We start from the raw sequence: 13,668 nt of genomic DNA, 5'->3' as shown, positions 1-13,668 counted from the left end.
TCTATTCTGAGACCCTTCTTTTTAGTTTACATAGATTATTTTGTTAATGACATTTATTGTATTATGTCTCTTTGTTGACGATATAGGTAAAAAAAAAATCATGTCAGAACAAGGCAATTTATCAACCACATGTGTCCAAGAAAAGAAATCTGCGATGGAAAGTCAAATAGTTAGCTAATATAACTGAACGTTTTCTCTTTTCTACTCAAAAGCAATTTCAAAAACAAATCAACCCACGTTATTGTAGAAGCCCTTTCCAATTGCAAGATTACGGTATATTTCACAATTTCAAGGCAGTTGAAATCGATTTCAAAACAAATGGTAAATAATTTTCTTCTTAGACAAAAAGTTTTATGTTTTTTAAATAAATAATAAATATTATGTCAATAATTGATATAGATGTTTAACGTCCCTTTCAAGAACTTTTTACTTACAGGTACAATCATGTACATCGAGACGCTTGCCGATGGAGGGAGGCAAATTTTAAACCTGTACTAGCACTTAGGGCCATTGAGCAGCTAGTTAGGGATTACTGCGAATCGGGAGCTCGGTTTGTATTGTCCCATCCAATGGACCGGTCTCCCCGTCCCGCTGTGGAATTTAAATCCGCCACGTAAGGATTGATACCTTCCTCTGCGACTCGATCTCAAACGCTCTAATCACTGCGCCACGTCTGAACCGAACAGAATTTATTAATCTCAGTCTGTACAATTTTACAATTGTATTCAAATATATAAGTTTGAACAATGGTGACAAATAAAAACAAATTATAGCACGCGTGAGTATGAGGATAGACAAACAGTACAAATATAGACTTAATATAGATCTTTACTCTTTAATTCGGAGGGAACATTTTAGCATTTTTTAAAAATAAATGTACACAGTTTTCTTATAAAGAATTGTTTTTTCTGAATTCATTATTTCTGTGAATTCAATTACATTTTTAAATCGCATGATATCGCCAAGTACAGTGTATTTTTTTTTCAAATTTCAGTTCGTCTTTGACATTGTATACTACTACTAGTATTATGTAATTTAGAGTCTTTGATAAATTTTGTTTAAGATTAAGGACAGATGATACAAAAAATGGATGCCTGGTCTGGTATATATATTTTTGGGTCTATTTTTGTTGCAAATGAAACAAATAATGAATTTCTAAAAGACTGGAAACCTTTCACGATGTTCAAAGTTCTAACTTTCTGCAACCATCCTTATAAATCTTTTCAAATATTTTTCACTTTAAATCCCATTTCTGTGAAATTTTGAATGAAAAATTAAAAACCACGCGGTGAAACTTGTTACTCATCTAAACATGACTCAAATTGTTATTTAATATTTTTTGACAAAAGTCTGTTTGTATCATCTGTCCGTAAGAAGTAATTCACATAATTCACACAATTTTATGTGTATTCTGTCTGCAATTTCATCATTCGGAAATCCCCAAACTTCACATCCAAACAGCAATATAAGCTGAACAATTTTATTAAACAGGTCTAACTGACCTCGTATTGATAAATTATGTATGCGACCTTTCTTAAATTCTTAAGAATTTAAAATATTGCTGTATTTGCTTTGTTTTGTTTTGTTTTGAACATATTTTATTGACAAGCAAAAGGATAAGAAACAAGTTCTAACAACTTACTAGTCCTTCTCCTTAAAAAAACACATAATAATTGTCATGCAAAATAGTAGCAAAAACGTGTACAAAGATTCAATAATCTACAGGATTCATTTATATACTTATGAACATGTATTTGCTTTGCCAACTTGTTTCTGTTTTGCTTCTTTCAATGAACCCTATGCGCTAATTAAAATAACCAAATTAATCTTCAAAAAACTGTTCGCCGTATTTATATTCTAGTTTTTTCTTTTTTCTTTCCTTTACTTATTATTAAAACCTTTATTTTGTTAATATTAATCTTCAAATTCCATTTTCCGCAGTATTTCTCAAATCAATGACTTTTACTTGTAAGTGCTCAGCAGACTAATTGTCATTAATATCATTTTTATCAACTTTGTCCAAGAAAAAAAAATTAAATTAAACAGAGAGAAAGTAGACGACTAGTAAGTGAAATTGAATTTGTTTTCTGATTTCCACACAGAAACTCAACCGAAGCCCGCTCAAAAGATATATCACAATTAAAAGACATTTGCAATGAATTTCAAACATGTGGTAATTTTTTTCTTCTAGACGAAAAGTTTCATGTTTGCCAATAAATACCATGTCAAAGATTTTCACTGATATTTAAACATTTAGGTCTGAATCAAAATTGTTATACCCAGTAGTACTCTAAGGATGAACCTTCGTTTTGATATGTAGCCATATTTCAGGGTAATGGGATCAATCTACGGAGTACTATATATATATCTCAGACTAAGTGTAAATTAATCAGAGACCGTGCTGACGTTGACGAAGATGCACTTATCTGTATAAACATCTCATTAACGAAAACAGTGATTCATAATGACTTTTACACTTGGTTACTGATCTTGAAAACTATATCATTTGTTAACGTCATTATGATTAATATTTAGCGCAGGGGGGTGGGGGGAGGGGTGGGGTGGGGTGGAGAGATCGAAGATCCGCCAAAATCTATTCAATCACAGGCGCTTGACGTTTTTAACCTTAATTTTCATGAATAAAAATATCTTCTATACTATAATAACATGGCTTTGCTGTTCTTGAAAAGAAAAAAAAAACAACATCCTTTTTATTCCTATGTAAAACTTTGCTTATCCAGTGTGGCCCCCGCCCTACTCCAGGGGTCATGGTTTGAACAAAAATTTGAATCTACACTACCTGAGGATGCTTGAATGATATTATAGGGGGTATTCTTCTTAATGAAAAGAAAGGTTTAAAACTCAAGCGCCTGTGTATTCAATACTAGTATATGCAAGTAAATCCATCTTAGCACAAAGATTCTAAATTGCTGTATTAGTCCAATATGATGTTAAGAATGTAAAAACTGTCCCTACCGCTGTCTAACCAGACATGCAACTTTACGACAGTATAATGTAATAATGGCAACGACAAAAATAAGCATGCACCGGACCATTCTCTCTCTAAATTGCATAGTTTCAAATTGACCAAACATTTAACCATTCTACGATGCCGTTAGAAAACAATGGAATATACCTGGGCAATGCAGGAAATCAATATGAATCAGGATACACCATCTTATTCTTGTATGTATTTTTTTTTTTTTTTGGTCATTTTCATTGAAAAGTAAAAAGAAATTTTAGATATTAAAAAAAGTCCATAAAATCACAAAGATTAAACAAAGAAAAATATAATTATAAGACTATATTATATTATATGAACATACGAAGGCTCTGTCTCTCTCTCTCATGGGAGTCGGGAGCAAATTTAAAGTTGGGGGGGGGGGGGGCTAATCCCACAAACAAATATAAATCCAATTTTCAATGCCTATATAATGTATATTTTTGCAAAAAAAAAAAAAAAAAGAAAAAAAAGGAGGGGGTTCCCTCTTGTCTCCCCCCGGTTCCGACGCCAATGTTCTCTTTCTCTCTCTCATTGGACTTTTTAAAAATGTGAAGAACTGACGCATACATGTACATTTAGGAATCTCCTTAGAAAAGTGGATGTATGAGGTTACGGTTACATGTAAACATAGGCCTTTACAGGTGTACCTGTACCTGCACACAAATAGTTCACTTGTTAGATTGATCGTTCACAGTAATGTTTTTCGATTAATAACTTTAATCCATGGAATTTGCGGTTTTAGGTTACACTCACCTTATCCAAAATTAACGAAGATAACTGTCCGCCCTAAGGGTCTGTAAATCCTGGAGAGTAAGTTCCTGGAAAATCTGCTGTAGTCCTTTTATGCACAAAGAAAGCAAAGGAAAGATTCCAATTTCACATTTTTTGAAAAGTATAATAAAAACATTTAAAACAATTTCCCCTTACAAACTGTTATAAATTTTCTTTGTAAATGAGCATATGTAATTCAAATTTCTTAAATTTATCAATTTTATAATATTTCGATCGCGAAATTTAAAAAAAAAAAAAGAGAGAGAGAAATAAATGAATGTTTTTATGTTATGATTTCTTTGTTAAGTTACAGAAATACAAGCACCGCCTTATCCGTGTGTGGACTCGGGAAGAACTAATTGATAACAATGTGAACCATTTATTATTTTTTATTAATCAAATGTGACATTTATGAACGTTCATCGCGCATGTGCGATATTAGAGTCCATTTTATTTAGAAGTGTATAACTTGGCCGGCAGAGCGTAAGAATTTTTCATGTCGGCGTTAATTATCTCACTTGTCTATATATAGAAAGCTGTGACTGAAAGTTTGAAAATAAAATATGACTTACCATGAGAAACGCGATGCATTTGAATACTTTTATTACACAGAAATTGCCAAAAATAAAATAAATAAATAAATAAATAAAAAATAAAAAAATCTTGTTTTTATTTCTCTATTTATGACTCATAAAACGGAATCTTTATTTTTATTAGAGCGCACAAGAGCCTTTTAAGGTGCATAGACTGAAAGAACTATATGCGGTATTAACCAACATTTGCCCCCCAAAATCAAACTTTGATGGAGTAATATTTAATTAAGTCCTTAAACAGGGGAGTATATGCTGACTTCAAAGCACTGAATAATTTCATAAGTAATGACGTCATATGTACGTAATGACGTCACAAATATGACGTAAATTTCAGTTTTTTATGAATTTTGCAGAAAAGTGTACATATTTCGTCGATATTTTAAATAAAAGTCACCGAGCGCATGTGTGTTCAGGATTAAAATTTTGATATAATGTGTAGAATGATAATATCAATTAAATATGTCAATATTGTTCCTGAACACACATGCGCTCTATAAATTCTAAAGCTTAAATTGTTGAAATTTTGTCCATTTTGTCCTCTTTCTGAAAAAGGATATAAAATCGGACTAGTTTGTGACGTCATAAAAACAGAAATTGTGAATACACTGCTCTGGAACTATAATATTTTCTGTTAACTTATATTTCTCGTACAATTTATTGAATTCAGCACATTTCAGGAAGTTTTCAAATTTTGACTTTTGTGGAGGCAAACATATGCAATATACCGCATATAGTTCTTTGAGGTTAATATTTTCTCAAATTTTCCGTATATCATGACTTAAGCCATTGCATTTCACACGAATATTTAATAAATATCTTTTTTCATTTCGATTGAAACTTGAATATCTGGACGGGTTTGATTGACACATCCCTGAACTTTCACAACTTATAATTTTATTTTTAATACTTAAAAAAAAACCTTGAAATCCGACACATTACCCTTCTATATATAATATTTATAGGGGTAATGAATGTTAATAAAAATAGCATCTGCCTGGGATTTTTAAATTTTTATCTCTCTAATCTATATAGATTATTCATATTTTTAGAATATAATTAATAAAATAGTCTCAGTTTCATTGAATTTTTATGTCGATTGAATGAAATCCCCTCTTCTCCCCAACAACACTATCACATACCCACCGAATTTACTTTTCTCTTCTGAATCTACCATGTCTACTGTAAAACATTTTAAAGTCGACCCCACCTTATAACTTCAATAATTAACAGAATGACTTGGAATTAAAAAAAACTCTATAATTGATTGGTCCAATAACCAACCAACTGACACCCCTTTAAGAAAGATCCCGCAAAGGCGGCAGTGATACACCAGAGGCGATATAGTGAACACCAAATCATCAGTTAGAGTGAACCAAATACTAGTTATACATAATCAGATAATATAAAAAAATTTAATCTTTTATGGCCAGAAACATGCATGCCAACGCTAACAGGAATTAGAATCATTTTGTGAAACATTCACTATTGATATGTCTAATTGATTTAAACCAGTTTTATATTCATTGTCATACCATATGTATATACAGTTAATTCTCGATAAACCGCCACCTTTTGTAATTTAGAAATCATGGCGGTATAACGAATTTGGCGATGAATTGAATTTTCCATCTTTTAGGAAATAAGAGGTAGAGTTATCGTTCTTAGAAATACCATTTAGTGTTTCTTTTCTTATTATCACATGTACATGTATATATAAACATATTTCTAAAATTGAAAATACTTCAAGTAATTTTTTTATTGTACAATTTCGCTAAAACAAAATATTCAGTTATGAAATTAAGATAAGTACATGTGTATGCATGTAAATCTGCACGTCTGATATTGAAAAAAAAAAATGCAGGGTCGATCGTCGTGATATATTGCCTATAGTACGTAAAATAAGTTCTTGAATAAATTCATTGTTTATGAAATCATTGTTAATGAAACGTTCACAATTTCTGACTTATTTTTTTTATAAAGCAAAACTTTGCATTGTTTTTAAAACAGAGATCATCAAATAAAAATAATATCGTTATCGGCGTACTTTACAACGACCGCTTTCATGGCGAAGCCTTGACTAAATGATTTCATTAAACAGAGAACAAAATTATTCTAACAGTTCATTTTCAAATAATTGTTTACTTAATTGCATGTACCTTGACTGGCTTTGCATGCTTTACAACAGGGATAGCGTCAACCAATTAGCCGCGCTTCACTGACCACATGCACCTGTGGCGGTATTATCGAGATAATTATACCCGCACTTTCTAAAGAAAGTTCGGGTATATTGTTGTTACTCATGTCCGTCCGTCCGTCCGTCCGTCTGTCACACTTTTCTTCCCTGAACTCCTCTTACATTTTACACAGTAGCTTAATCATCTTTTGGGAGATGGTTGGTGGTGTCATGTAGATGTGCAGTAAGGTTTTGGAATTTTGATTTTGCCCCGGGGGGTCAAATGGGGGTCGAAAAATGACGTTTTTTATGCAAAAAGCCCCGTCTTCCCTAAACTCCTTCTACATTTTACTCAGCAGCCTAACCAGCTTTTGGGAGATGGTTGGTGGGGTCATGTAGATGTGCAGTAAGCTTTCGGAATTTTGATTTTGCCCCAGGGGGTCAAATGGGGGTCGAAAAATGACGTTTTTTAAGCAAAAAGCTCCGTCTTCCCTGAACTCCTCTTACATTTTATTCAGCAGCCTAATCATCTTTTGGAAGATGGTTGGTCGGGTCATGTAGATGTGCAGTAAGGTTTTGGAATTTTGATTTTGCCCCGGGGGGTCAAATGGGGGTCGAAAAATGATGTTTTTTATGCAAAAAGCCCCGTCTTTCCTGAACTCCTCTTACATTTTACTCAGGAGCCTAATCATCTTTTGGGAGATGGTTGGTGGTGTCATGTAGATGTGCAGTAAGGTTTCGGAATTTTGATTTTGCCCTGGGGGGTCAAATGGGTGTCGAAAAATGACTTTTTCAATGCAAAAAGACCCTTCATCCCTGAACTCCTCTTACATTTTACTCAGCAGCCTAATCATCTTTTGGGAGATGGTTGGTGGGGTCATGCAGATGTGTATTAAGGTTTCTGAATTTTGATTTTGCCCCAGGGGGTCAAATGGGGGTCGAAAAATGACGTTTTTTATGCTAAAAGCCCCATCTTCCCTGAACTCCTCTTATATTTTATTCAGCAGCCTAATCATCTTTTGGGAGATGGTTGGTGGGGTCATGTAGATGTGCAGTTAGGTTTCGGAATTTTGATTTTGCCCGGGGGGTCAAATGAGGGTCGAAAAATGACGTTTTTTATGGAAAAAGCCCAGTCTTCCCTAAACTCCTTTTTCGTTTTAAACAGTGGTCTTATCCTCTTTTGGGAGAGTTCACTCTTTTGAAATTTTGTTAAAACATCAAGGTCAAGGGGTAAAAAATCATAGCATGTTGGGAAACATCTTGTTATGGGTAATGTTCACTTGAAATGTGAAAGTCAAATCTCTTCTCAATGAAAAGGAAATACAACATTAATGAAAACTAAGTTAAACTTCAAGGTCAAGGTCGCAGAGTCAAAAAGTCATGATACATTTGGAAAGGTCTTATCACAGGTGATATGAATGCCCTTTCATTTATCTTTCAAAATGATTAATTCAAAGCAATTAATTTGTTTATGAAATTAGGTCAAACTTCAAGGTCGTGGGTAATAAAAATCATAGTGTATTTAGAATGGTATTGTCCCATTTAATACTAATACACATGTTTAATATAAAAGTCCTGTCTCTTCTCATTCAAAATATATGACCATGATGACCAATTGCAAGGTTAAATTTATTGTGACAGATGGGCAGATTGATAAACAAATGAGATTTAATGTACCCTACCTTAGCGAAAATGGGGGACAATAAATGTCTTTGCTGTTCTTGAGAAGAAGATTTATGTTGGAAAAAGTCCCCTGCATATTTAAATGTAAATTGGTTGAAATTGGCCCAGTGGTTCTTAAGAAGTTAATGTGAAAAGTTTGCAGACAAACAGATGGACAACAGAAATCAGTACATTTCAGAAAACAGTATGCTAAATAGTTAATCAAGGTGCTTTGGGTAGCAAAATTAAGCTAAACTGGTATATCTAAACTGGTATATCTAATTCATCCGCAGAGCTTAGTATATTTTAATATGCACAACCTTTTCAACTCTTATCATAATTATTTTTTAAAATTTATATCACCATGTCTCATTCAAGGGAGAACTAGAGATATGACCAGATGTATATCTGTTGAATATAAAATATGTACATGTATACTGTGTTTTTTAGTAATTTATTTGTTGTTGTGACAGCAACTGTTATGGCAGCTTTTGGCAAAGGTTGAAGTTTCTCAAATGTAAGTCAAACTCCAAGGTCAAGGTCAAAGGGTCAAAATTGTTGGTATCAAAGGGAAAGTCTTGTCACAAGAAATACACATGTGAAAAAAGAGAGAAATCCCTAGAACTTCCTCACCTGTTCAAAAGTTATTGCCAAGGTTAAAGTTAAATTGGGTTCAACTCTAAGGTCTAGGTCAAAAATAATTATACCTGTTGAAAGTTCACAATGATTACACATGTTAGAGCATGAAAGTCCTAGCACCACCTGTTCAAAACTTAGGCCAAGTTTAAGGCATTTTTCTTGTAAAAGTGGGTCAAACTCCAAGGTCAAGAGATCAAGAGGTCAAATTGGTGGTACCCATTAAAAGGTTTTGCCAAAAGAAATTTACCTATGAAATATTGAAGCCATGTGTATAGCTCAATCCACTTAAAACTTATGGGCAGGGTTAAAGTTTCTGTGGACAGACAAACATACATAAACATAGGAAACAAAATATGTATATATAGTCAAATGAAAAAATTTTCCACTATTATGGAGTCATAAGATCAATTGTCATTTCACGTACAGGGAGTCAGTGGCTAGGGAGATCAGACACCCCCCCCCTGGAATTAGCAGTTATTTAAATAAGACTATGTACTGTAGAGAATAAAAATGACTTTGGACATCCTCCCCCTTAGAAAACAGGGACTCCACCATCATTGTTTTTATTATTATTTTTTATTTGCTTCTCAGGAAATCTTGGGCTGATTTTTTTGACTGAGGTGTGACACCCCCCCCCACCCCTTTCTGAAAAAAAAAATTCTGGATCTGCGCCTGTATATACTGAATGTCCGCAAAGGGGGATAACTTGACAATGTGAAATTTGTCGACTGTGGCATGCGATGATCTTTGACCCTTTTTGAACTTCAACCTAACCATTTGCATTTATTTATTTTTATGCAATCTATACTAAATCTTGTACTTACCGAATGTCATAGGTCGTGACAACGAATTCATGAAATATAATCCATATAATCCAATTAAAACACAAATGATTTTAACTGACCACACTGCATCGTCAGCATACATGTGCTAAATAATCTCATTCAACAAACCTTTGCTGATTCCGTTGCCAGTATGAATCGGCCGCGGTGTGCCGAGAGGTGATATCTATAAAATAATATGATAATGGGTGACGCAAACCCAATGTGAATGTTCACACGTAAAACTGTTTAGTACAAGAACAAATTTCAAACTATCATAATAAACTATGTTTTAACATAACTTTGCCATCTAGGTCTATCTTTAAAAAATGTGAGAGTGAGAGAGAGAGAGTGTGTGTGTGTGGGGGGGGGGGGAGAGAGAGAGAGAGATAGGCATTGACAAATTAATCGGGTTGTATTTTCAATGGGTTTTTTTCCCGACCAAGTACTAAAATCAGTTTGCACATTTTGATAAATTCATCAAAAACGCTTTGTACTAAAATAATATGTCGTTGAGAAAGTAAATTTAAAAAGTTCCAAATTATGGGCAAAATATTTATCTGAATCTAATTAAGTAACTTACTTCAATCATTAATTAAATTCTGTTATTTCAGACTGGTAATGAATTAAGTATTCAAAATACATATGTGAGGCTCATAGATCATATGGTCACCTGAAAATTTTATGTTCAATTTGACGAATACATGTACGGTGATAATTATAGAATTATTTTGACTTCTTCCTTGGAAAGTCCAATATGAAGGAGTGTGTATTTAGAGGCAAACACCATAGTGCGGGTATTACTGTCTCATGACAGCATCTAGTTGACACTTAAAAATGGACGTTTGTTGTGAAAACAGGGTGGCGGATGGCGGTATGCGAATTTGGCGTTATAAAGAGAATTTTATATAGCAGGAAAAACGTTCTTGGGAAATCATGGCGGTATTGCGAAAATGGCGATGAATCGAATGGCGATAATTCGAGAATTGACTGTATTAAAGTAAAAAAAAAAATTTGCAATCTATACGTAAATAATCATATAGATTTATATCTTATGCAAATTATCTTAATTACCAATACAAGTTGCAAAACAATTTTGAACTAAAAATCTTGCATACACATACAATGTTTAAGTAGGAAATTTAAGGGGAATCGCACATGGAACTTTTAGTAGTTCAATAGCACTATTCTTAGCGTGAACGTTTTGTATGCGTTGCAAAAAAAATTCTATGGTTTATTTAGTAATTATAAATGAACAGATATGTTTCCTTGGAAATCTAATTTTTCAAGAATGTTTAAAATCATAATTAGAAATTATTGGTTATGATTTAGTTTGAATCTTACAAACCAGTACCGTAAATTTTGTCGATAATAGTAATGCCAGACTTAAAACACTATTACTTTTTCCTAAACTTTCCATATATAAAGTTTTTAAGACGAAAAGATGGTGTAATGTTGAAAAACATAAAAAAAAGGAAAAAATAAAGAAAGAGAGGGAAAGAAAGAGGGAGAGAGAGAGGTGTGGAAGAAAATATGCTTGGAGAGGGGAAATAGGATGGGGAAAAACGAAAAGGGAAAAATTTTCTCTTTCTTTCTACCTGCCCCATTCCTATGCTTTCTCGACTCCCTTCTCCTGGTTGGAGTGGGGAGAAGATAACTCTCTCAAACTCCGCCCTCGAGAGTGTAGAAAGGAAGAGTGTGGGGAGAATGGGATAGATAGAAAATGGGGGAGATAGAGAATGGGGGAGGAGAGATAGAGCATGGGGGAGAGATAGAGCATTGGGGAGATAGAGAATGGGGGAGGGATAGAGAAATGGGTGGAGAGAGATATAGAGAGTGGGAGAGAGTGAGTGGGGAGATGAGATATATATATAACAAGAGGCCCATGGGCCTTATAGGTCACCTGAGTATCATGCGATAACTTTCCAACAATTGAATTTGATTCATGTTTTATACTAGAGGCCATGAAATTCACAATTTTGAAAGAGGCACCATTGCTTATCATAATTATACACTCAGCATGCTTATTTTGGTTACTTAAAACCCAGAGGTAGATCAGAGTAACAAAGAGAAAATGCATTTCCACTTTTAGTGAATTTCAGGGCCCCTGGGTCAGGGCTTTTTCTGTTAGGGCGGGTCCACAGTTGAGCTCCCCATCCCACAGGAACCACTGACCCTGGGGCCACATCTTTGAAAATTTTGGAAATTTTTAAAAATTATTTTTCATCATGCTGTTGATTAATACCAAAATGCAGTCGTCAAAGCATTAAATTATTTCAGACTATGTTACCCCCCCCCCCCCCCCAAAGTACCTCTGTCCCAGGGGACAGGAATTTAACCATTTTTGGAAGAAGCAGGGTTTTTTTTCATAAAAATATACTAAGATCATTGGCAGTATACCCAATAACAAAGGAAAAGATTTTCAAAGAATTCAAGAATTCAAGCATTTACAATATATTAAAATTTAGAGCCCCCCCCCCCCCCCAACACAAGAATCTCTAACCCAGGGACCCTGAAATTCAAAAATCTCAAAGAGGCATCCTTCCTCCTCATTAATATGTACATAGTTCATTGGTTAAATACTCAGGTGCAGAAAAGAAGAGTTTTAAAGAATTTATGCATTTTCACTATATATTCTATAAAGCCCCGCCCTAACACCAGAACCCCCAACCCAGGGGCCATGAAACTCACAATTTTGGAAGAGGTAGCCTTATTCAACATAACCATGTACTTGGTTAGTTTATTTAGTACTCAGGAGCAAAGAAGAAGATTTTCAAAGAAATAATTCATATTTTACTATATAATCTATATAGCCCCGCCCTAGCACTATAACCCCTGACCCTGGGGCCATGAAATTCACAAATTTGGAAGAGGTAGCCTTATTCAACATAGCCATGTACTTGGTCAGTTTATTTAATGCCCACAAACAGAAAAGAAGAATTTCAAAGAATTTATGCATTTTCACTATATAATCTATATATAGCCCCACCCTACCACTAAAACCCCTGACCCTGGGACCATTAAATTCACAATTTGAGAAAAGGTAGTCTTATTCAACATAACTATGCACTTGGTTAGTTTATTTTAAATGCCCACAAACAGAAAAGAAGAATTTCAAAAAAAAATTATGCATTTTCACTATATAATCTATATAGCCCCGCCCTACCACTAGAACCCCTGACCCTGGGGCCATGGGCCATGAAATTCACAATTTTGGAAAAGGCGGTCATTTTCAACTTACCTATGCACTTGGTTAGTTTATTTATGCCCACAAACAGAAAAGAAGAATTTCAAAGGAATAATGCATTTTCACTATATAACCTGTTTAGCCCTAGCACTAGAGCCGCTCACCCTGGGGCCATGAATTTCACAATTTTGGTAGAAGACTCAATGTTGATTACAATCATAGCAACAGTTTAACTGCTTGATGTCCAGGAGTAAAGAAGAAGATTTTAAAAGATTGCACTAATTTTAGTGGTTTTTGCCCCCACCCCCCAGGCCCCAGGGGGGCAGGGACCATGAAATTCACAAATGTTATTCCCCTTAACCCATAGATGCTATATGCCAAATTTGGCTGAAATTGGTTCAGTGGTTTCAGAGTAGAAGCTAAAAATGTTCAAATGTTAACGCACGACGAACGACAGTGTCTGTAGTTAATTCTGACTGTGCGTAACGCTAGCTTTCGTTTCCATGCAATATCTCGAGAAGCCTTTGAGCTTTTCCGATGAAATTTTACACAATAACTACCTATGACCTAATAAAGATCCCTACTGATTTTTAGGTAAAAGGTCAAAGTCATCAAAATTTTATCTGTTTAAACAGTTAATTTTCCGCAATGTATACTAGTATATCAGTTCACCTTTGAGTTTTTGCAATGATATTTTAAACCACAACACTCTATGGCTTAAAGAAGACGCCTTTATAATTTGAGGTTAAAAGGTCAAAGCGCATGCATAATAACAACATATAAATGTTTCAAAAGATTATCGACGCAAATTGTTTTAA

The sequence above is a fragment of the Saccostrea cucullata genome, unplaced genomic scaffold (assembly GCF_032062105.1).
Source record: "Saccostrea cucullata isolate Sc308-1 unplaced genomic scaffold, CSIRO_AGI_Scuc_v1 ctg1308, whole genome shotgun sequence".
NCBI classification, from domain to species: domain Eukaryota; kingdom Metazoa; phylum Mollusca; class Bivalvia; order Ostreida; family Ostreidae; genus Saccostrea; species Saccostrea cuccullata.
Note: the sequence above shows the minus strand (reverse complement) of the source record.